Source organism: Nicotiana sylvestris, chromosome 6 (assembly GCF_000393655.2).
Source record: "Nicotiana sylvestris chromosome 6, ASM39365v2, whole genome shotgun sequence".
NCBI lineage: Eukaryota > Viridiplantae > Streptophyta > Magnoliopsida > Solanales > Solanaceae > Nicotiana > Nicotiana sylvestris.
Genome location: NC_091062.1, coordinates 47821484 through 47844739, shown reverse-complemented (window position 1 = coordinate 47844739; position 23256 = coordinate 47821484).

Sequence of the window (23256 nt, the reverse complement as noted above, 5' to 3'; positions counted from 1 at the left end):
GAGTGGTTTTGCCCAATTTGGCTTTCTCAAGTCCAAATTGGTAATTCACAAAACAAGTGATAGATGCTCAAGTTGGGTTTTAGTATCTCTAGATTCAACCCTTTAATTCGAACTATCAATTTCTTGTGTTCACCCCAATTTCTTGTTAGCCAAGTTTTTCTAGACTCAATCTCTTTTTCTCAAGTAGAGACTAAGTCAATTAGGCATGAACCAATGTTTGCAACCATTAATTCTTAAATTAAAGCAAGAACTAGGTTAAGTATCATACATCCAACCTTAAACAAGCCCTAAATCAAATACCCCTTAGGTACCCACACTAGGGTTGGGTCACAACCCTAGCTAGAAATTTAGCTACTCATAGATAATGATGAAAAAATAAAGAAGATTAAACTCATATTAGATGATAAAGAGATAAAAATCCAATGTAAATTAGACAAGCTATTGTAAAATTTCCTAAACCAATAAATACAAATGGCTCTCTACTTTCTGAAGTTCAAACTTAACTTAATTTTGACAGAAAAGACTATTTATAAACAGCTAAAAATTTCAGACAAAATTGCCCTTTCGAAGGTCTGCGGCCGCACAATTTTATGTGTGGTCCACACTTTCAAACTGAGCTTGACAGGAGGGACTTCTACGGCCTCAAAATTCTGAATTATGGCCGCACTTTTTCAGGTTCTGCGGACCACACATTTCTGAGTGCTCCGCACTCTTGACTTCTGTGGTCGCACAATAATAGTGTGGTCCGCACTTCTTGATGGACTTCAAGTAGAACTCTATGATCTTCCTCTTTTACGGCCGCATAATTATTGTGCGGTCAGCACATTGCAAAGCAGCACTGCCAAAATTCCTTCACATTATGTGGCCACTTACAAAATTCAGCAGTCCGCACTTTGACACTTTTTGCTTGGTTTTAGTCCTTGTCCAAAAATACTCCTTCTTGAGTTGAATTTCATCATGTTGGCTCCTTTTCCAATACTCCTGCAAGAAAGCACATTTTATCAGTTTTCGGGAATACCTTTAAGCATTTTTGAGCTAAAACAAAAGTAAAAGGGTGCAAATAAGTAGTCAAAATCACGACTTATCACCCTTCATGGGTGAAACCTTCAGCAGAACCTTCTCCCCAACTATGTAAGAAATATCACACGGACCTGCCTGTTGGCATAACTCTTCTGTCTAGACTGCACCGTGTGAAGCTGCTCCTGAATCAATTTAACCTTGTCCAAATCATCCTGAACCAAGTCGTACCCAATAGCCTAGCCTCACTCGGCTCAAGCCAACCCACCGAAGATCTACATCGCATCCCATACAAGCCTCATACAGAGCCATATAAATGCTCGACTGATAGCTGTTGTTGTAAGCAAACTCCGCGAGCGGCAGAAACTGGTCCCATGAACCACCGAAGCCAATGACACAAGCGTATAGCATGTCCCCCAATATCTGAATAGTGCGCTCGGACTGTCCTTCCGTCTGAGGGTGAAATGTTCAACTCTCACTGGACGGCCCTCCAAAACTGCAATATAAGCTGCGTGCCTCTATCTGAAATGATGGAAACCGGCATACCGTGAAGGCGAAAAATCTCTCTAATGTAAATCTCAGCCAACTGATCTGAAGAATAAGTAGTACCCACTGGAATGAAGTGTGCGGACTTGGTCAGTCGATCCATAATCATCCAAATAGAATCGAACTTCCTCAAAGTCTGTGGGAGCCTAACTACAAATTCCATGGTCATCAGCTCCCACTTCTACTCTGGGATCTCCATCCTCTGAAGCAATCCACCCTGTCTTTGATACTCATATTTTACATGTTGATAGTTAAGACACCGATCTATAAACCCAGCTATATCCTTCTTTATTCTCCTCCACCAATAGTGTTGTCTCAAGTCCTGATATATCTTCGCGGCATCCGGATGAATGGAATACCGTGAGCTTTGGGCCTCTTCAAGAATCAACTCTCGTAGCCCATCAACATTGGGCACATATATCCAGCCCTACATCCTCAACAGCCCATCATCTCCAATAGTCACATCTATGGCATCACTATGTTGAACCTTGTCTTTGCGGACAAGCAAATGAGAACCATCATATTGGCGCTCTGTGATGCAATCAAATAAGGAACACCGAGAAACCACACAGGCTAGAACCTGACTGGGCTCTGAAACATCTAATCTCAAGAACTGGTTGGCCAAGGATTGAACATCAACTACAAGAGGTCTCTCACCAACAGGAATAAATGCAAGACTACCCATCTCATTGCCTTCCAATTCAAGGCATCGGCCACCATATTGGCCTTTCCCGAATGATAGAGAATAGTGATATCATAATCCTTTAACATCTCCAACCATCTCCGCTACCTCAAATTTATATCCTTCTATTTGAACAAGTACTGGAGGCTACGATGATCAGTAAATACCTCACGAAACACACCATATAGATAATGCCTCAAAATCTTCTATGCATGAACAATGGCACTCAACTCCAAATCATGAACGGGATAGTTCTTCTCATGAGGCTTCAGTTGAAGCAAAGCATAAGCAATCACTCTACCCTCTATCATCAAAACACACCCGATACCGATCCGAGAAGCATCACAATACACTATATAAGAACTAAATGATGATGGTAGAACTAGAACTGGAGTTGTGGTCAAAACAGTCTTGAGCTTCTAAAATATCTCTTCACACTCATCCGACTACCTCAAAGGATGATTCTTTTGGGTCAATTTGGTCAAGGGCGATGTTATAGACGATAAACTCTACACTAAGTGACGGTAATAACCAGGCAAACCAAGAAAGCTCTAAATCTTTATAGCTAAGGACGGACTAGGACAACTCTGAACCACCTCTATTTTCTTCAGATCAACCTAAATACCCTCGCTAGACACCACGTGCCCTAAGAATGCCACTTAACTCAGCCAAAAGTTACAATTGGAGAACTTGGAATAAAGATTCTCCTCCCTCAACCGCTGCAACACAATCCTCAAATGTTGGGCATGCTCCTCCTGGCTACGAGAGTACACCAGGATATCATCAATGAACACAATAACAAACGAGTCGAGATAAGGATAAAATACAATGTTCATCAGATACATGAACGTTGTTGGGGCCATGGTCATCCAAAATGACATCACAAGGAACTCATATTACTGTAACGAGTCCTGAAAGATGTCTTAAGAATATTCAAGTCCCGTATCTTCAACAGGTGATACCCAGACCACAAATCAATATTGGAGAACACCATCTCTCCTTGAAGCTAGTCAAATAGATCATTAATACGCATAAAAGGATATTTGTTCTTCATTGTGACTTTGTTCAACTGCCTATAATCAATACATAGTCTCATAGTACCATCCTTCTTCTTCACAAACAGAACTGATGCACCCCAAGATGACATACTGGATCTAACAAATCCCTTATAAAGGAGTTCCTGAAGTTGATCTTTCAACTTCTTCAACTCAGCTAGTGCCATACGGTACGGAGGAATAGAAATGGGCTGAGTGCCCGGCACCAAGTTAATACCAAAGTCAATATCCATGTCGGGTAGCATGCCCGACAGGTCTGCAGGAAATACATCCGGGAAATATCGCAACACTAGAATAGAATCAATATTAGGGGTATCAGCACCAACATCCATCACAAAGGCCAAATAACAACCCTTCTTAACCATCTGTTGGGCCTTAAAATATGAAATCACTCTACTAGGAACATAGTCTAGAGAACCTCGCCACTCAATCCATGGCAACCCCAACATCGTCAATGTCAAAGTTTTAGCGTGACAATCAAAAATAGATGACATCGAGATAACCAATCCATACCCAAGATCACGTCAAAATCAACCATACTAAGCAGTAAGAGATCAACTTTAGTTTCCAATTCCCCAATAGTCACTACACACGACAGGTAAACACGATCCACAATAATAGTATTGCCCACCAGCATAGACACATGAATAGATAAAGCTAAAGACTCACAATGAATATCCAGATAATGAGAGAAATACGATGATACATATGAATAGGTGGAACCAAATTCAAATAATACAAAAGCATCTCGGTGACATGCTGAGACAATACTTGTGATCATTGTGTCTGAAGCAATAGCATTAGGTCTGGTAGGGAGTCCATAGAAACGGTCTTGGCCGCCACCTGATCGGCCTCCCCCTCTAAGACGACCCCTAGCTGACTGAGCTCTACCCCGAGGTTGGCTGGGGGGTGGTGAAGTAACTGGTGCTGAAGCAGTAGGCTGGCTCTTATGTTGAGCTAGACCTCCCAATATGCGGGGACACTGCCTCTTGATATGACCAAACTCTCCACACTCGTAGCAACTCCCCGGTGCTGGCGATGAGGACTAAAGGGAGGCCCGACCACTGGATAACTGGTAGAAGTGCCTGGCATAAACGAGCCCTGAACTGATGGAGCACGGGATGAACTCTGAGCTAGTAGGGCACTGAAAGATGACTGGCCCTTATGAGAATTGTGTGAACCATGGCCAGATGATGCACCACGGTGAACTGGACGAGCCATCTAAGCATGCCTATAGGGACGACCACTGCCATGGTGGAACTGACCTCCAGAAGTAATACCACTAAAACCACCTGATCCATGAGACCTCTTGGTCTGCCTCTTAAGCCGCTCCTAGCTGCGGACCATCTCTATCTCCGAGCAATGTCAAAAACCTCATCAAAAGTAGCACCAGATACCCTCTCTCTAGTCATAAGCAACCATATCTGAAATGTGAGGACATCAATGAACCTCCTGGTCCTCTCCCTATTAGTGGGAACCAACCAAATTGCATGACGGGCTAAATAAGAAAATCCCATCTTGTACTGCATCACAGATATATGATCCTGACGTAACTGCTCAAATTGTCTGTGAAACTCCTCTTTACGAGACTATGGCATGAACTTCTCCAAGAAGAGAATGGAGAACTCCTGCCATGTAAGTGGTGCTGCCCTAACCAGTCTATGCCTCTCAAAAGCCTCCTACCAACTGAAGGCAACCCTAGAGAACTGAAAAGTAGTGAACGAGACCTCACTGGTCTCTAGAATACCTGTTGTACAGAGAATCCTCTGACACGTGTCCAAGAAACCCTAGGCATACTCTGCCTCTGTACCACTGAAAGATAGAGGCTAGAGTCTCCCAAACCTCTCCAATCTCTGATGCTCATCATCAGACATAATAGGAACCACATGGTCCTGAGCAGCTACAACCGGGTGGGCAAGTAGTTCCCCTGGTATCTGGAGTCCCTGCATCAACTAATCTGATGTGTGGGTGGTGAAAGTCTGGGTACCTCCTCCGACCTGAGAAGTGGCTGATGTGGCAGGATAAGAGACTGCCTGAGAAAGAATGGTGCACACGGTCAGAATTTGAGCTAACGCCTCCCGAAGCCCTGGAATCACAATGGACACGGGTGGTGCCTGAGCTGGCCCCACAGGCCCATCCACAACTGGAGCCTGCTCCTGAACTGAGGCAACTAGTGGATCTCCAGGTGCTGCCCTAGCTGTTGTACGAGCTGCACCTCTACCCCTACCGCGAGCTCGACCTCTCGCGGCCCTGGCTAGTGGTACTGGTGGTTGTCCATCCTATCCAGTAGTATGATTCATCGCCATATATGAGAGAATAAAAAAGTAGAAGTTTATTTACTAGTATCAACACATTTGCACGACAAGAATTCAAGAACGTGAAGTTTTCCTAAGGGTTTGGTAGACTCTCGAAGATAAGTACATAGGTCTATGTACCAATCCGCAAGACTCTACTAAACCTGCTCATGACTCGTGAGACCAATGTAACCTAGGCTCTGATACCAACTTGTCACGACGCAAATCCTAACCCGTCGTGGTGGCGCCTATCGTGGTACTAGGCAAGCCGATATTTCCAAAATAATTCAAATATTTAACAGAAAATGTGATTAAGAAATTTTAAATAACTGGAATTTTTCATAAAAATGGGATAAAAACCCAAACAAAAGTGAAGAAAATAACTCACAAATCAAGGTGTCACTGAGCTCATGAGCATCTATACAACACCAGTCTAAAAAAAGAAATATCTACGAGGGTCTGTACAAAAATACAAATAAAGAAAAGATAAGGAAGGAAAAACAAGGTCTGCGAATGCCGGGCAGCTACCTCATAATCTCCAAAGATCGACCGTGCACGATATCAACGCCCACCATGTCTGAAAACATCTAGATCTGCACACGAAGTACAGGGTGTAGCGTGAGTACAACCAACTCAATAAGTAACAATAATAGATAAGGAACTGAAAGATAGTGACGAGCTGCATAGTTATAGTTCATTTTCAGTAATCTCAATAAGAAAGAGGACATGCTTTCAAATGCGGAAATTTATGTCAAATTAGTTTATACATGCCAAGTCCAAGTAAAATCCAAATATAATATCTCCCAGAAGTTTCAAAACAATGATATATAGCAGTTATGTTCAACAACAATGAAAGCATATACCGCCTCTCAGGGCAACAGTCACTCGGCTCTCAGCCCTCAACACTCACACTCAATAGGTACATGCACTCACTGGGGGTGTACAAACTCCGGAGGGGCTCCTTCAGTCCAAGTGCTATATCACTGCGGCACGCAGCCGATCCCGTAATATATAAATATCCATAAGGCTCGTTATGGTGTGCAACCCAGTCCATATATATATATATATATATATACACACACACACACAAGCCTAAGGCTTATTGCGGCGTGCAACCCGATCCATAAAATACAGCCCTCAGGCTCGTTGCGGCGTGCAACCCGATCCATATTTATACATATAGCTCACAACTCGGCACTCAGGCCCTAGCTTAGTCACCAACCTCTCCAGTCTCTCGGGCTCTCGGAAATCATAAAAATTAGCCCAAGCAGAGATAATATAATGTATCAACAAGAAACAAGAAAAGGTTGCGATATGATACGCAAGTAAAACCGTGACTGAGGACAAGATAGTAATTAGCAAATAATTCAACAAGTACACGATCTTTGCGGGCCCCAACAGTGTCATCACATGGCCTAAGCATGATTTGCAATCAAATTTCTATAATACATGGAAAGCATATAGCTAATAACAAGTTATTCAACTTTACAGTTCTATAGAATGGACCAAGTCCCAATTCCTATGGTGCACTCCCACAAGTACGTCACCTAGCATGTGCGTCACCTCCAAACCAGTCACATAACACATAATTCGGGGTTTCATACCCTCAGATCCAGATTTAGAAATGTACTTACCTCAATCCTAGCAAAACTCTACTCCAATATGCCTTTGCCTTACGAATCGGCCTCCAAATATCCGGAATCTAGCCACAAGAAGTATAATACAATCAATACGGGCTATAGAAATCAATTCTACTAGAAATTATGAAATTATAGCTCAAAATCCGAAATCGGCTCAAACCTGGTCCCAGGCCCACATCTCCAAATCCGACAAAAGTCAAAAAATCCGAAAGCTCATTCAACTACGAGTTTAACCATACTAAATTTACTTAAATTCGATAACAAAATCCAATTCAAAGCCTCAAAATCTAGCCCAATAATTCTTCTTCAATCTTCCCAATTTTCCTCCCCAAATCACAAATTTAATGGTAGAATCAAATCCATAATCATGGAAATTAACCAAAACTAGATAGAAATCCCTTACTCCAAACACCCACATGCAAATCCCTCCAAAAATTTCCTTCTAATGAGATCCCAATTCAATTTTATGATATGAACTCGAAACCCTCATTTTGAATCTTTTAAATCTGCCCAGGGGCGCTTCTTCGTGATCGCGGAACATACCTCGCGATCGCAAAGCACAACTAAATTTTCCCCCACAAAATAACCTTATGTGAACGCGATGCACTGCCCCTCTGACTTATGCGATCGCGAATAACCTCACGCATTTGCGATGAACAAAACACGTGGCCTCAGTTCCTACCCCTTTCCTCTTCGCGAACGCGGCCTAAACCACACGTTCGCGTTACACTACTTCTCAAAGCTACGCGATCGCGGTCATCCACTATCGAATACATAGGGCAAATTCCATTAGCGACCAACTTAGCCTACACGATCATGGACCTAACCACGTGATCACGTATAAGGAAACCAGATCAGTTGGCATCAGAAATTTCAGCAAACTCCAAGTCAATTTCCAATCCGTTAACCATCTGAAACTCACCCGAGGCCCCCGGGACCTCAACCAAATGTACCATCAAGTCCTAAAATATCATACAAACTTAGTCGAACTCTCAAATCACCTCAAACAATAGCAAAAATATGAATTTCACATGGATTCAAGCCTAATGAACTTTTAAATTTCCAAATTCTACAAACGACGTCAGAAGCTATCAAATCACGTCTGATTGACCTCAAATTTTTCACACAAGTCATAAATGGCATCACAAACCTATTCCAACTTCATAAAATTCAATTCGACCCCGATATCAAAAAGTCCACTCTCGGTCAAACTTTTCAAAATTTTAACTTTCGCCATTTCAAGCCTAATTCTACTACAGACCTCCAAATCACAATCTGGATACTCTCCTAAGTTTAAAATCACCTAATAGAGCTAACAGAATCATCAAAATTTAAATCCGAGGTTGTTTACAGATAAGTCAATATCCGGTCAACTTTTCCAACTTAAGCTTTCAATTAAAAGACTAAGTGTCTCAATTCTCTCCGAAATCTCTCCGGACCTGAACCAACCAACCCGGTAAGTCATATAACAGTTGTAGAGTATACAAGGAGCAGAAATTGGAGAATGGGGCTACAACTCTCGAAACGACTAGACTGATCGTTACAATAAACCTTGAACCCTAACGCCAACCCTGAACCCTAACCGTGAATATTTAGCATAAATCAATAGACTTCCTTAATGGGAGAGTGTCAAATTTAGTTTCATCCTTACTCTTATTGAGGTCGAGGACTAACTCATGGTCGAGAATTCACTAAAATAATGATTACACCATTTTCGGTCTTGGTTTTTTTGATTTTATATCTTTTAAACATCTTATTAATCATCATGAAACATTTGAAGTTACTATAATCGGCGGTGTATTTCATACAATTAAGAATTGATCATTCTACAACATGTAAGAACTCAAGAAGCAAGACCGCTAAGTATAAGAGTGTTGTCTAATAAATGTTGTCAAACTATATATAAAGCCACAAAAAGTGGCGCTATATTAATTAAAGGCTGACAGATCTTACATAGCGCCACTATTAATGGCGCTATACCCCTTATTACCTGACCCCACCAATAATTTTTGGGTTCAATAATTCAAAAGCGTATAAAGCCACTTTTTGTGGCGCTATATACAAAAAAAAACTCTCCGACTAGCCATTTCCTATATAAACATCGTAGAATCGCATATCTTCATTCAAAAAAAAAATTAACTCTTGTTGGTTTCTATTGTTGTTAAATTCTCCAGCATTTTTTCATTATGTCTGAAGAACGTAGAATAAGAGTATCATTATATTGGGGGGTGAGGTTGTGATGGAGAATAACTCTGTGGGCTACAGTTTACCTACTAAGTGTAATGCTAAATTGCCACTTTCAATGGAGTACGAAACATTGATATCGTTGTTATGCAAAAAAATGAGTGTGAGAAAACGTTCAGTGATACTCAAAGTAACCGGAAGATATCCGTATTTCGTTACGCCGCAAGGGGTTGCTTTTTACTCAGAGTTTAACATCGACGATGATGACACTTTAAGTGATTTCCTGAGGACTCCAGACGAATGCCGGGAATTTCTTGTAATCACAATGTTGGAGATGTACGTGAAGGTCGAAGACGTTCCAAAAAACGAGGTTGTGCATAGTAGAGATAACCCCCATTCATTGGGTGGTTATTCTGGATTAGTTTTTGCCGGACATGTAACGGATGAAAGATTTTTTCTTGATTTAAATTTATCACCGTCGGCGAATGAGCAGCGAGAAAATAATTTATACCCTGCTTTCCATAATTCACAAGAAGAGTGGTAAACTTCAATTTTCATTTGTGTTAATTATGTATATTTTTGGCGTATTGAATTAATTTTAACGCTCATTTATTTAATAGGGGGTACCGGCCGGATATGAATTTTACAAGTGGCCCATCCGGTAGTCATCACCTAACTGAAAACGTCCATCATGGAATGTCATCACATTACAACTTGTAAGTGAAATGATATAGCCATATGTAAAGCATTTATTAATTTAGTAGCTTATATTTTTGTTGAAATGGGCAGTGAAAACGAGCAAGTTGAACTACCCGTACCCACTTAATTGACCGAAAACGACGTATTACATCAGGATCTGGCAGATGCACAGAGTGAGGAAGAGAACAGCGATTACGATAATAATGCCGATGAATCGGGAGACAAGAAACCATTTGCTCGTGGAGATGGTGATGAAGAGGACGAGGAGGAAGGACCCCATTTGAAGAGAGCCCCCCATAGACGAAAAGTGTACGAGTCCGAAATGTCGTTTCATTCAAGGGAGATTCCTTATATTGATAACTTGCCAGCCGTGCCAGATGTGGAAGCTCTCACAAGGGATTTTGATGAAATCCGGACAGCAATGTGGGATGAGTCTAGACCAACGGTGCTTGCAAAGGGGATGCTTTTTCCTGATAAAGCACGCGTAAGCAGGGCTTGTAAAATGCACAATGTTAAAGAGTGTCGTGAGATGCAGGTATCGGAGTCAAGTCCGACGGTATACAAGGCTATTTGCCGCAGGTGGTTTTGGCCATGTAATTGGATGTTGCGTGCGTCGAAGAAGAAAACAGGTATGTGGAAAGTGGGTAAATACATTCCCACCCACACATGCGAAATGGACACTTTCAACGGGAATCACTTCAACTTGGATATTGACTTGATATCTCTTGTACTTATTCCGCACATCGAAGCGTCCATAAGGTATAAAATCAAAGAGTGCATTACAGCAGTCCACCAGGAACATGGCCACACAATTACTAAAAGAAAGGCATATCTTGGGCGCAAAAGAGCGTTTGAAATAGTCTATGATAACTGGGATAAGTCATTTGCGGATCTGCCTAGGTACATGGCTGCACTGCAACACTTTAACCCCGGAATAGTTGTTGAATGGAAACTTGAGCAGAGTCCGGGTAAACCAGAATATATATATTCAATTACGTGTTCTGGGCGTTTAAGCCAGCAATTGATGGTTTTCCGTATTGCCGGCCCGTAATATCCATAGACGGAACTCATGTCTATGGAAAGTATGATATCAAGTTATTGATAGCCGTGGCAGTGGATGCTAATGGACAGATATTTCCTCTAGATTTTGCTATTTGTGCCAATGAAAGCACAGATACGTGGACAATGTTTTTGAACCACCTGAAAGAGCACGTTGTCAAACAGCGTTCAGGTATTTGTCTAATATCTGATCGGCACGGGGGTATATTAAGTTCTGTAGAGAACCTTCCTGCATGGCAAGAACCTTATGCATACCATCGTTACTATGTGAGGCACTTGAAGGCCAATTTCCAGAAGGCACATCCCAAAAAGGATCTACATGATTTGATGTGGATGGCAGCAACAGACCACCAACAGCATAAATTCCGGAGGCATATGGATTCTATCAGGCAAAAAGACGAGGCAACATATCGTTGGTTAATACGACATGACCCTGAAAAGTGGATGTTGCATGCAGATGGTGGCAGACGCTGGGGAATTCTTACTACAAACGTGTCAGAGTCCTTCAACGGGTTATTAAAGTCGGCAAGAGGATTGCCCGTCACAGCCATGGTGCGTATGTCGTTCAAGCAGATGGCAGAGAGGTTTGTGCAACGGTCTGCAGCTGCAACGGAATTGATGGAAAGGGGTGTTGAATTTATGCCAGTGCCTATGAAGAGATTAGAGAAATATAGACGGCGAGCACATTGGCATTCCTTTTTGCAATATGATAACGAACAAGGTATTTTTGAAGTTCGCACCGCTATCCATAATAATCGGGGTAATAATGTACATACTGTAAATGAATCTACAAGGTTATGCTCATGTGGGAAATGGTCAATCTACCACATGCCTTGCTCACATGCCATCAAGTGTTTTCAACGTGTTGGTTATGCGGGAGACCAACTATATTGATCAACAATATAGTGTTTCCAAATACCTAAACACATATAGTGGTCAGTTGCAGCTAGTGGGTGCTGAGCATTACTGGCCCCCAGAACCATTTAAAATGGTGTGTAACAAGTCCTATTTGCGTAAAAGACAGGTGCAGAAGAGAACGCGTATATGGAACCAAATGGATGTTAGTGATACCGTATATGCTCGCAAATGTGGTATATGCTCGCAAATAGGACACGACCGTAGAAAATGTCCTTTGGGTGGCAACAGTAATCAAGCTCAGGGCGGGTGTTCTTCTATTGTACCTAACTACCCATGAGTTCATGTTGTAATAATTAGTTGTTATGTATACGATTTAAGTATTTATGAAATAAAATTTCCTTGTTTGTTTATTATGATTTGTACTTTCCCATTTTACCTATTTAAATAATAATTTAATATAATTATTGGTATATTTATTATGTGTGTGGTGTCTTGTCGACATCACGATATTTAATACGCAAAATATAGCGCCATTATATATGGCGCTATGTGTGTGTTGTCTTGTCGAACTAAAAAAACTGACCGGCTGACATAAAGTCGTCTTGTCAACATCATGATATGACGCCATTAGATATGGTGCTATCTAATATAGCGCCATTATATATGGCGCTATATGTGTGTTGTTTCGCCTATAAATAATGGGCTCATTGTAGTTATTTTGTGGGCTCAAAATTTTCCCAAGAAATATTTCATTAAAAGTAAGTAAGGTTTTTTTATTATAAGCAAATATTTCACAAATGGCTCAACCTGGTCGTCCACCAATTTGCTTCTGTGGAAAACCATGCATGATGGATTGTGGGTGGGAAGGTGCTAACGCTGGACGCCGCTATTGGTGCTGTATGAACACGTTGTACAAGCAACCCGACGAACCTACTTGTGAATTTGATGAATGGGCTGAGGAACCATGTTATCAGGAAAGTTACAGGAAGAGATTACAGGATTTTCATAATATGTGGTTATACCAGTAGAGAAAACAAAAGGAGGGAGATAGAATTATTACAGAAATGAGGGAGAAACTGAAGGAGGTGAAAGATAAAAAATGGAGAGCAGAATGGAATTGTGAAGCACACAAGGAACGCAACGAAAAATATAAACGGGAACTTGCGGAGGTGAAGGCGAGAGTGAAAGAGTTAGAAGAAGAAAAAGAACAAATGGAAGAACGATTTAAGTGGTTGGAGCGAAGAATAAATGACAACTGAGGATGGAGCATTGGCGTGTATGTGTTTAGTGTCATTTTCATATGTCATGTATTTTTATTATGTTGGCCTGTTATGTTTGTGTTTGTGTTGTAGTAATGTTTTCCTTGTTTGTTGTACTAAATTTTATTTTAATTTAAGTGGAAGTTAAGTTTAAGTTGTTGTGTTACTATACCAAATACTATAAAATGAAATGAGAACTAAAAAAAGTAATTGTCATATTCGATTAAATATTGTTGTTAATGTATACAAAAATATCATTTACACCAAAAAAACATAAAAATGGAAGACCGAATCAATGTGTCCCCCATCCTGTGTGTCTCAAAGTAACCGTTGGCCTGAGGCGCATCCCCTGCCGTCCGGGTACGCTATCAGGATCATCATCATCAAGTCGTCTCCTTATGGCCAGATGCGGCACAGGATGACATGTATCAGTGGTGCTGTCAGGTCCAGTAGAAGGCTACATAATAATATCAAACTTAGTATAGAAAACTACATAACAATTCACAAAAATTTATACATTAACAACTCATACCTGCGCATGTGATGAGCTTCCATAACTCAGTCGGCGCCCACTTTCAAAATCTCGGATCGGTCGAGACTCATCAGTGATAGATGGGCCAGGGAAATATCTACCCAACTCCACTCCTTGAAAATCCGAGCCCGTGATCAAGAATTGACCCGATGGGGTCACCTGCGACGTCTCTGGAGTGTCATAAATGCCAAGGCTGTAAGACGGCATGTCGGTCTCATGCATGCCACCTCCCATATCAGCAGCAACATCATCAGCAGGAGCATCAAAGCCCCCTTGCTGGGGACCTCCTCTCCGCCCACGACCACGTCGTCCGGCACCAGCAGGTCGTCGGGGAGCAGCAGCAGCTCGTCGGCCACCCCCTCGTGGCATACCACGACCTCGCTGGTACGTGGCTGGGTCAACATAATCTGGCTCGTGTGCCAAATGCTGATCCGATCGGCCTCGCTGCAGTGTCTGGCAGCCACATCTATGAAGCGACGACTATAGTCCTGCATGATCACAGGATCGTGGACATAACTCTGCATCTGCTTCCCCATACGATATACGGTATGCAATCCAATCGCCTGCACAAAAGTTTTTAATATAAACTACGTATTTGACTCGAAATTACTATTAATGTAATTGATAATAACAGAAAACATACCAGAGCCTCATGTCTCCCGACGTATGAGACGTACCGACCATCTACCTGATAAACTGGGTTCCCGATAAAAAGTCGGGAAACAGTGTGGTACCATGCCATATAAACTTCGATAGGAAAGTGTTGCGGAGCTGGGGTCAAGTCCCCTCGGCTATCCCAAATACCCAACTGCGCTGCCAGCCAATCAATAAATGTGTCTTCCACCCTCATCCGATCATCCCTCTCATAATGTAAAGGATCCCATGCAGGCCGAGTCGGTATAGGCTGCGGAAATCCAAACTGACGAAATACTCGCTCTGAGGCATGATTCTCGACAATATCGAGGCACGTGAGAGGGACGGAAGCCCTCCAAATATGGCGGTCGTGCGTGCAATACGCTGGCAGGTACCTATCAGCTCTTCGCTATACAGCGTCCAGATGAACTATCAAATAATAACACAAACCGTTAGTATGCGCAACACCTAGTTAAACAATAATTGGTAAGTTTAGTTAGATATTCACCTGTGCGTCCTCCAGAAAATCTAACACATCCCTACAGAAGGGGAGATTATGATGGCCATGATACTCTCGTGCAAGTCTACGACGCAATACCCACCTACAAGCTAGAGGGAGATCAGGAATATGTACATTAGCCGGTAGCTGTGGTAGAGGTGGCCGAAGTTGCAGAAATCGCTCCCACACCCAAACCTAAAACAGAAAGTTGACGTAAAGATTAACTATAACTAGGTAAAATTGGAACTAAACGACAAATTATTTGAATAAGTTGTCACCTGTAGAAGTGGCAGAAAGCCAGAAACGTCTCTCTGTGTGCCAATGGATGCCCGGCACATCTGCCTGCACAAAAAAGATAGGACAGCACCACCCCAGCTGTAGCTGACTGTATCATCAAAGTCCGCAATATGATGCAGAAAATGAAGGCTCACTAGGTTCCCCGAAGTGTTCGGGAACAAGACCCCCCCCCCAAATAGAAGGAGCAACAACAGCCTCGTATATTGCTCCACATCCACCTCCGTTGAGTCGTCAGTGATAGTATCGTGGATCTGCACTAAGTGGTCTCTAATGGGGACCAACTGCATACGACTGCTCCCAATTGCTACATCTGGGTCCTCGGACCTGAAGCCCGTGAGCCTGTGCAGCATATCCATATATGAAGCCCGGTTAAAATATCTCATGTTCCCAAGGCAGTAAAACTGGCAAGCCATCGGTGGACAGGCCATATAAAATCTCGACGTCCTGGAGTGTGATGGTGGCTTCGCCGATGGGCAGATGGAAAGTGTGCGTCTCCGGTCGCCACCGCTCAATCAACGCCGTGATCAAAGCATAGTCGAGTTGTATCCGACCAATGCTATGATCCTATATAATCCCATCTCCTCCAGGTGATGGACCACACAGGGATGTAGAACGCGGGGAGGAGTCAAAAACTCCCACAATAAATCCACTCTCCTGCCCCGAAAAGTCTGCGTAAGCAACTCTCCCCCCATATATGCTCGGATCTATGATGGGGCTGTAGGGGTAGTAGCTCCGACGTCCGAGGGCCGGGATGTATAGGTGCATCCATGTCGTCAACTGTAAATTCATAATTTTTAATAACTATCATTAATAATTATGTATTTTTTTATAATTTAAATTCATATTTTTTGACAACTTAATTGTAAAAATTATATATATACTTATGGGTTCCGGGCTAGATTTTCTGAGGCCCAGTGGTACCAAACTATCATTAATAATTTTATTTTTTTTATAATTTATATTCATATTTTTTAATAACTTAATTGTAAAAATTATATATATATATATATATATATATATATATAATTTTTATAATTATGGGTTTCGTGCTAGATTTTCTGAGGCCCAGTGGTACCAAACTATCATTAATAATTTTATGTTTTTTTTATAATTTTTATTCATATTTTTTGATAACTTAATTGTGAAAATTATATATATATATATATATATATAAATTTTATAATTATGGGTTTCGTGCTAGATTTTCTGAGGCCCAGTGGTATCAAACTATCATTAATAATTTTATGTTTTTTTTATAATTTTTATTCATATTTTTAATAACTTAATTGTAAAAATTATATATATATATATATATATATATATATATATATATATATAATTTATAATTATGGGTTTCGTGCTAGATTTTCTGAGGCTCAGTGGTACCAAACTATCATTAATAATTTTATATTTTTTTTATAATTTTTATTCATATTTTTTAATAACTTAATTGTAAAAATTATATATATATATATATATATATATATATATATATATATATATATATATATATACCTATTGGTTCCGGGCTAGATATTTAGAGGCTCAGTGGCACGATATAAGATAATTAAACAAAATGAATTCTAAGCTAAAATACTACACAATACTACGCTACAAGGCTCTAAATTTTACTACGCTAAAAGGATCTACGTTTTACTACACTAAAAAGGTCTACATTTTACTACGCTAAAAAATAATCTAAACTAAACGGCATAAAAACACATAAATATACATGAGGATATTAACAAACACATTTTTTAGACTAATTTACATATTTTTATACAACACTAAAATTAAATCCGGAAAAAATTTAACATGCTCGTTTCGGAAAAAATAAACACAAACCGAAATAGAACACATACAAATCAAGTAATATGCATTGTTATAAAAGTTTCAACTTAAAATAATTCGAAATACCTCGATTTAGAATTTTCGGAAAGTAAATAGATCGAAATTTTGACTCCGGAAGAGTAAATCCACAATAACACGAAGCTCTACTCGACTGTGGGACCACCAATCTTCAACTTTTATGTGTCGGGGGGACCCAAATATTTTTTTTTAAAAAAAATGGGGCAGAATCGGGGGGGACCAAAAGGGAGTGGGAGACCAAGAGAGAGTAAAATAATGGAGTTAGAATGAAACGAAGAAGAAGAAGACGGAGGGTTTTTTAATAAGGGGTATAGCGCCATTAATAGTGGCGCTATGTAAGATCTGTCAGCCTTTAATTAATATAGCGCCACAAAAAGTGGTGCTATACAGTAACGGTGCAGTTACCGTTACTGTATAGCGCCACTTTTTGTGGCGTTATATATAGTTTGGTAACTTTTTTTTAACACTTATTTCCGTATTTTGAGTCAAAAAGAACCACATTTTGGTTCCGGACTCCACAAAAAATCCCCCTGTAGCACTGGCAATTCTTTTCCCTTAATTATTTTTAATTTTTTTTTATTACTTTAGGTCATGTGATGTTACAATAGGTTTGCCGATTAGTTGGAAATATATTTTAGCGCTTTACGTTTACTTTAGGTTCTATGGTCTATAATGCGTTATGCGTGAAATATAAAAAAGTATATTGCAATGAAATCGGATATTTAAATAATTCAAGTCGGTGTAGTTTTTCTTTCTCATTTTGGTTGGTAAAATACAAAATTAGATCGCTTGTTGGTCTTCGTAACTATGTCTAGCTTGACAAATATTTTAAAAATGATTCTTGTAAGAAGTAGTAGATGCCTTCACAGAAAAAGGCCCAGCTTAATTTTTCGTCCGTTGGTGAATGTGATCTTAACTAGGACATATTAAAGGGTGAATGATACAGTTACCTATAAAAATAAAATTATTTATCTTTATCTACCCTTTTATTTTTCTATCCATCAAATAATTATATTTCTACCCATAGTAATTTTTGTGAGGAATTTTCTCTTTTACTCCAATTCTTTTTTATTTCTATGCATATTTTCTTTTTTTTTTCCTTTTTTCTTATTTTCTCCTTTTCTTTTTTCTCGTTTTCTTTTTATTTTTTTATTTTTTCTATTCATTTATTTTTTCCCAGATCATATTATTGTTATTTTTACCATAACTTATTTCACACTCAATTTTGACTCCTTTATTTTTTTCTTTTTATTTATTTTCTTTTTTCTTGTTCCTTTTCTTATTCCATTTAACTCCTTTTTTTCTTGTATTTTCTTTATTTCTAATTTCATTTAACTTTTTTTATATTCTTTTTCTCTTCATAATCTAATTTTATTTACTGTTTTCACTATTTATTATTATTCTTGTTTTTATACAATAAGAAAAAATAAGTGATATAGTAAATATTTATTCATCTTTTTTTAAAATATAACTAGTATAATATACCTTTTGTCTTTTTCTCATTTTTTTAATTCTATTATTAAACTGAAATAATATCAGTTGTCACTTCATCTAATTAACTTAATATCACACTGACTGCTGCTGAGCACCATAAATTACATAATCAGATTCTAAGAATCAACACGTGATTGTCATGCAAATCTTGATCTCCTTTCCTACAAATAACAGTACACACTCTACCATTCGCAGTAACACAACCAGTTATGGAGTAAGAAAACATAATCTACGGCCACTAAATCTCTATATATACTAGTTAGAATATAAATGATAATAAAATATAGAAAATACAATAAAAATATAAGTAGCAAAAAAGACTTGTAGTACCATATGATACTAAATATGGTATACATGTATACCAACCGCATATATGATTGCTCTAGAATATTGATACAACTATCTGCGACTATACTATTGTACCAAAATATTAAAGGACGCAATATAAGTATGAGAAAATTACATGCTCGCATTGCAAGCTAAATATTCGCAAAGCAACTTGCTCATTCCCTGGACTAACAGGGTATATAGTTATATGGAGTCGTTCCAACAATTGCCTATAAATATAAAAACTATTACATAATACAATATAATCTATGTCCATCGGCACAAAAAATTTCAGCACTGCAAATCATGTTCATATAAATAATTGGAAAAATTTCACATTAGAATAACTGGGCTCCCTACTTTTCAATTTTATAGTCCATATTTCAATTTACAACCAACTAGCCCAAAATAATAGGCTAAGATTCAACATCCAACTCCAATGGATTCTCAAAACTACTATTTAATTTTTTAAAAAGATTCCTCAATCTTTTAAGTTAATTTTTGAATCAGTAACTATGAATCAAATATTAGTTCAACAAACCAAATTCATTTGGGTGGTGAAAATTAGATTTTTAACAAGCTTAAATATGTGGGTTTAAATTTTGAATTTAATTTTGTGAGATATTTAGAGTGGGTGTTATTTAGACTTGTTAGAAATAGTATAAGGAGGTTGTATATAAAATTTGAAGTCATTTATTGGAGATTTGGACAGGTTTTGAACAAGAATTGCAACTGAAAATTGTGGAAGAAGTTCGTCTACAGACGCTTGTATAAAGGTGTATAATAGTGTATAAGGTGTGTTTCTACACTCATATACGCGATTATACAAGATATACATAGTTATACAAAAAACTGACTTCATCTTCTTCCTAACGTCTTTTCTGAAATTTAACTCAAATCTTGCTCAAATCTACACCAAATCACTTCAAATTTAAATTTTGAACTCCTTTTGATATTTTTAATCAATTGGATAACACTCAATCCAAAAAACTAATAAATTTAAAAATACCCATTTTCGGAAGCAAAGCTTTGAATGGTCTTCAATGGTGGACTTCTACTCTTCAATTTTCTTATATTGCAATCAAGTGACACAAGAGTAGAAGAAGAAAAATCATGATCCCTTGAATCACATGTAGAAGATGTGAGAAGAAGAGAGAGTGAAAGCAATGGTTGTGAGAACACAAATTTACCTCCATAGACGTTAGAAGCAATGGTTGTAAGAACACATATTTTGAATTTGCTAGTGCTTTCAAAATATGTACAATGTGGGCTAGGTCGGGTAAAACTTAAAAACATGGGCCATTTTTTATAATCGTGTGAAGTCATGTGTATTTTCTTGTAATTCTTTCTAAATAATTTTAGAATAGAATTCACTTAAAAATGAGCTAAAACAACCAAAAAATATGTTCAAACTACCAAATGATACCAATATGGTATAGAATTTCAAGATATTGTACTATATTACTATTATTAAAAGAAAATCAAATAGTATACCAATTAAATGCAGCTAATACAACTAAAAAATAATTCAACTACCATATGATACCAATATAGTATATAGTTATACTAAAAGAGTATATAGTTGTACGAGGTCATTCCAACAACTGCATATAACTATAAATACTATTACATAATACACAAAATCAATGTCCATAGGTACAAGAAAATCCAACACAACAAAACATGATTATATAAAGCATTTCAAAATAGAATACACTTAAAAAAGCAGCTAAAACAACAACAAAAAAATTCCAACTACCCTATGATACCAATATGACATATAATTATACCAATAGGATATATAGTTCTATTAATTAATTCCAGGCAACTATATATGACTATACTACTATTACATAATACACATGCATAAAGATAAAAATCAAAAAATAGTGTATCACATAGTAATATAATAATGTATTTCAAGCTATTGTACTATAATACTATTATATAAAACAAACGCATAAAGAAAAAATCAAAATGATTTCGTAATACATATGCATAAAGGAATATTTAAAAAAAATCAAGATATTGTACTATTCTACTATTACTAAAGAAAAACAAATAGTGTACCAATTAAATTGTCACGACCCAATTTCATAATAGATCGTAATGGCACCCAGCACCATTGCCAGGCAAGCCAACGTGGAAATATCAATAAGTGCTCATTTTACTTTTACCAAATTAAATGCGGCAATTTCTTAAGTTAAGGTTAAAACAAGAAATAACAAGGAAATGTACCAAAATAATTATACAATCCCCAAAAGAATAGTCTACTAATGTGTGTGCCAAGACCTGGTGTCACAAGTAGTGGGCAACTAGTAGAATATACAAAAGAATAAATCTATCCTACTGTCCGAGATAGAATAGACAACAAAAGTAAAGGAAGACTCCATCAAGCTGCACTCCATCAAGCTGCTGAACGACACAGGAAGGGAGCAGCTCACTGTGGAAGTCTCGGACTGTGAATCAGCGGTACGCACCAGACTGATAGCAAAATGTACCTGCCATAGATCCTACACAATTAAGTACAAAAGTGTAGTATGAGTACATAACTAATATATACCCCGTAAGTATCCCGTCTAATCTCAAAAAAGTAGAGACGAGAGGTCGACTTGACACCTACTAGGGTCAAATAATATATTAAAGTGTTATGCTAAGCATGAGAGTCACAAATAATCCATAGTTTGTAGCAAGAGGTAATAAGTCATGTTCTCAACAATATTACAGTTAGTCATTTACATTTTAAATATTTGGCAAAACAAGTCATGGATAAGATTTCACATAGATATCATGCACACATTATGTCGAGGTCGACGACCCGATCCAACAGAAAATAAACTGTGCACTGCCAAAGGGTCGAATGGTGCGAACCATAGATGCATCTATTTCTACCGAGGCGATTGGCCCGATCCACAAATATCAATTAATATCAAGAAGACACATGAAGGAGAATTTATATTCAAATAAATTCACACAAGGGTTCAACAAGTATATACGTTCGCTTATATTCCTTTTCGAGTCTCTAGCATATCCTAATTGATCACATTAGCAAGAAAATATATACCTTCACAAATATAGCATGATACGGGTCCTAGACTACCCGAAAAATTACATAATAGTAGCTACGCACGGACTCTCGTCACCTAGTGCGTACGTAGCCACTGCATTTAGTAGCAAATTATTCAATTACTATACCTATGGGGATAATTCCCTCTTACAAGGTTAGGAAGGAGACTTACCTTGCTCCAAAGTGTTCTTCCAATACCAAGAACGAGCCCAAACCCTCAATTTGGAGTCGAAGGATCCAAAACTAGTTAAATGAGGTAGGAACTAGTCAATATAAGCTTGCAAGATCGTATTCTAGCTATTTAAGCAATTTCCCAACCCTTAACACAAGTTTCCTAAAATCCGTCCCAGGGCCCACGTGCCCGGATTCCGAAATTTATTTAAGGAAGTTGTTCTCTATAACTTAAGGATCAATAATATATGATTTCTAATTCATTTCATAACAAAATTCGTGGTTAAATTTAATTTCTATCAAAACCCTAGGTTTTGCTCTAACCCCATGATTTTACCTTAACCCTAGTGTTTAATCTACCTAAGATACAAGTATTAAACTAGGAATAGGTGGAATAAACTTACCTCAAGATGCTAGGTGGAATTCCTCTCTCAAAAGCTCCCAAAATCGCCCAATGGAGGAGTAGAAAGTGGCAAAAATGACTTAGAACCCGTATTAAATGAAGCTCACTGCTTCAGCAATTTCCGCATCTGCGGTCAGGAGACCACATTTGCGGTCCCGCTTCTGTGAGGAAGAGACCGCATCTGTGGAATTTAACAAGCAGGTTGGGACCACTTCTGTGGTGTTAATGCTGCTTCTGCGGTTTCGTGCCTGGCCTGCCTTGGCCGCATCTGCTAGAGGGCGACCACTTTTGCAGTCTCGCACCTGTGGATGTCTAACGCAGGTGCGGTTATGACAGATACCAGATGATTCAGCCCCTTTCAACTTTCCAAACTTCACTCGAGCCTCATCAGATTGACGCTCGGGTCTCCCGGGCCCTGTCTGAATACGCCGACAATTCTGAAATCATGAAATGGACCCGCTCGAACCTTTGGAACACCCGAAACAACGCTAAATCTACGAAACACCCCCTAAAACCAATTGAATCAAACTTATGATCTTCATGTTCTTAATTTCACTTCTAACATGCCGAAACGTACTTATACTACTCAGATTGACACCAAATTTGGCTGCGAGTCTTAAATGTTATATTGGACCTGTACTGAGCTCCGGACCTACATACGAGCCCGATAC